The following is a 3953-nucleotide window of genomic DNA, read 5'->3' on the forward strand; positions in this document are numbered from 1 at the left end:
TTTCTTTTTTTCCTCTTCCCTCCGCTGGCTCCCTGCACCAGCGCCTCCGTCTTCCCTTGCTGTGGGGGAGCCCCGGCGGAGCGGAGCCGCGAGCGGCGGTGCCTGCGCGCTCGGCCGCACCCGGCCCCCCCGGTCCCCCCCCTCTGGCGCCTTCGCAGTGCGCAGCGGCACGGCCCCGGCCGGCCCGGCCCCGGCCCCATCACGTGGGCGTCTAGACACTGTGTCGCTCCGGGAGAGGAAATATATATATATATATATATATATCTCCGAACGCCTTGCGCAAGCGGCGGCTCGGGTTGCCGAAAGGTTGTGGCTGTGTCGCACCCCCCCCCCCCCTCCGCCGTGCCTCTAGGATGCTGCTGCTCCCCGCATCAGGAAATTAGGGGTCCCCGTGGGGTTGCCCTGCAGCAGTTCCCCCCTCGGCACCCAGCCTGGGGAAGCCCCTAAAGGCTGTGTGTGCCCCAGATGCTGTAAACGTTGGAGCACAAAAAGCGAGCCATAAAAAAAATAATATATGTATTTACATCTATGACCCTGGGCATTGGAAGGGGGCATGGCATGAAAAGAAAAAATGCTAATAATACTTTGCACTTTTAAAGCACCTGTTGCCAAGGAAGGGAAAGTATTTCGTAGTGGGTATGTTCCAATTTCCACAAAATGAGGGGCAGTAATTAATAGCATGTAGCATGCTGGCTATTCCTGCTGTCAGTACCACTAGCAGGAGTCATTTCTGGCAGCTAGAAGTACTCCACAGAGCCCGCATCCTAATTCTGCCTGCAGGAACCTGCCTAGGATGGCGAAACTGAGACACCAAGAGGCTGAGGCTCGCACCACCCTGTCCTGGTGGCAGGGAGCTGGGGAGCCTGGCTGGGCCTCGCAGTGCCCCCACATCACAAGCCCCCAGCCCCATGCACGCTTCCACATATGAGGAGCTCCCTTTTCATATAATAAATGCTGGTGGATGAGTTGCTTCAGGTCACGCAGTAAGTCAGTGTTGGAAGTAGGAGCCGAGACTGTTAAATCATGGCTGCTGTAAGCAAATCCAATTCTAAGACAATTGCGCCCAACCAAACAAGACAACAGACATAAAGAACAGGGGATGCAGAAGGAGCATGGCTCCGTGTGCCGTGCAGGCGGGGTATTCCCAGGGCTGTCACTGCTGGATGCCTGCCTTTGGTCCACGCAGGAGCGTGGGGATAATTTTAGAGCCCTGTCTTGCCCCAGAAGGCCAGTGAGACTACAAGGGGGCCTGCAATCAGTCGTGGCATTTGCAGAATCTGGATCTAGTTAGAAAGGGTCTGGATTTGGGGGCAGCCTTACTAAATGGTAACAAAATTATATTTACCCAGGCTTAAAATCTGCTCACTTTTATGATAAATAATAAGAAAATATTGAGGAGGGGAAGAACATCATCTGCTGGCCTCTAAAAGAAAAATTGGGGAAGCTTATTAAAGCAGAGTCCGAGGAAGCAGATGGACTCCTAACTTCACCTCCCAGTGCTTAACGGGCAAAGCAAATCCTGTTGCTTTTAAAATGGTCATCTCAAAGTCCTGAGAAATGGAAATCAGACAGCAGTTTAACATCTCATTCATTAGCCTCTGAGGTGACCTCAGCTGATTTCCTTGCTTCCCAAGAGCACTTCAGTCCCCTTTTCACTGCAATGCCTATGGCAAAGTGCTGTGATAGGGGAAAAACTGGTTCCTTTTCATTCCTGTATCTGCTGGTGGAATACACGCTGGACGTGCCCATTAACAGGTGCATTATACTTTTTAATTTTTAAAACTTTCCAGACTGTTATAAATGAGACAGATTTCTTCAGGGTGTTTTTCCCTTCACAGTTCTGCTTGCCTTGCTGATGACTTGATGACTGTGATTACTTTATGGTCATGAGCAGAGTGACAAAGAGCACACTGTGACGCATGCAGCGAAGGGACAGGGAACAGAAACGGGATCCAGGAGTCATTTTGGGGCCCTGCCAGAGGTTCCCTGTGTGCCCTGGGGCACATCTCTCTCCCATCAGCAGGGACCTGGGCTTTGACACTTGGGTCTGTGCAGTAGGCCAGCAGCACTTGTCTGTGCAAAGTACCTTGAGCTCTGCAGGTAAAAATTACTACACAAGTGCTAAATACTAAATAAATGTTAAGGAGTGCTTTCTATTGACCCTTTAAACAGGCCGGGTGTATGTGTCCATATGGAAAATACAAAAATAGGCATAAAGAAGGCATAAAAATGAGCACGTTACCTGGGCTGGGAGACCCCCTGTGAACCCATACCTGTGCTCAATGGCAGGTGAGGGAATAAAACCCACATCCCTCATCTGAAACACATTATTGCGTGATCCCACCCAGCCCACGTTCCCCGTTTCAAGACCCCATTCCTCTGGAGGCTTCTGGAGACCCTTCCCGAGCCCGGCTGCCTTTGAAAAGCTAGGGGTGCACGATAAACCCGAGTCAATTTGCATTGCAATTCAGCCTTTGACAGACAGTTGGAGCCAAGGCACTGTTAACCTAATTGTTTTGCTAACAGCACCAGGGTGTGAGACGGACCAAAGACACTCACACAAAGGGATAAAACCAGACTCGGGAAAAAAAAAAAAAAAAAAAAAAAAAAAAAAAAAAAAAAGAACAACTTTTCCTGACATCATTATCGGGCACAAACAAACAGAGCTGATCCCTCTTCATAGGCTTTCTAGGCTAGGGTCAATAACACGCACTCTTCTGGGGGTATGTCTCTCTGCTACCAGGAGTGCAAAGCGTTCTCAGGCCGCAGGAGAGAAGAAGCCAGGCTGGAGGCAGGACAGGGGCAGAGTAGGGAGACTCCTGGCACCTTCCCATCCTTTTGTGCACATTAGGAATAGCTAAGCTGCTGTCCCTGCTTCTATTTTTATGCCCTATTTTCAGAGCAGAGCTCTCAAGCAACGTTCAAAGTCTGAGTTACAATGCCATTTTGGCTGTATCCGACTTCTTCCACTCCAGCAGCTCACATTGACGCAGCAAATTCATCTCCATGACCTCAGGTCTGAAAACACTTCTCCAAGAAACCTCGGTGTCTGATGAGCAGGAGGCACGGCCCTCAACACTCTGCTCTCCCTGATGGGGACATCCCCATAGCACTGCTGGTGCTCCCACTGCTCTCAGCCACTCTGGGGCTGGAAAGGTCCCGCTGCTGCTGGATGGGATGAGTGAGAAAAGCAGAGAAGACCCAGTGAGCAAGGGTGCTTGCCCCTGCTGGTCAGGCACGAGGAAAAGCACTTCTGTCCCTAGCCATGGTAATCCAACCTCCTGTAGTGGGTTTATGTGACAAGGTTTTGGTAGCAGGGGGCCATAGGGGTGGCTTCTGTGAGAAGGATCTAGAAGCTGCCCCATGTTTGGTAAGGGCCCCACTGCTGACCAGAACTGAGCCAATAAGTGATGTTGTTTGCGCCTCTGTGAGAGCAGATTTAAGACAGGGAAAAAAAACGCTGCGCCACACAGCAGCTGGGAGAGTGAGAGGAGTGAGGAACAGCCTTGCAGGCGCCAAGGTCAGTGAAGAAGGAGGGGGAGAGGTGCTCCAGGCGCCGGAGCAGAAGTCCCCTGTGGCCTGTGGTGAGGCCCATGGTGAAGCAGGATGTCCCCCTGCAGCCCATGGAGTACCACGGTGGAGCAGGGTTCCACGCTGCAGCCCGTGGAGGAGACCACGGTGGAGCAGGTGGCCCTGCACCGACGGAGACTGCGGCCTGTGGAAGACCCCTGCCGGAGCAGATTCCGGGCCGGACCTGCAGCCCGTGGAGAGGAGACCACACAGGAGCAGGTGACCTGGCAGGAGCTGCTGCCCGTGGGGGACCCAGGTTGGAGCAGTTTGCTCCCGAGGGATGGACCCCGTGGTACGGACCCATATCTGGAGCAGTTCTTGAAGAGCTGCTGCCTGTGGGAAGCCCACGCTGGATCAGTTCAGCAAGGACTGCATCCCGTGGG

This window comes from Oxyura jamaicensis, assembly GCF_011077185.1.
Source record: "Oxyura jamaicensis isolate SHBP4307 breed ruddy duck chromosome 11 unlocalized genomic scaffold, BPBGC_Ojam_1.0 oxy11_random_OJ72260, whole genome shotgun sequence".
Classification (NCBI taxonomy): Eukaryota; Metazoa; Chordata; class Aves; order Anseriformes; family Anatidae; genus Oxyura; species Oxyura jamaicensis.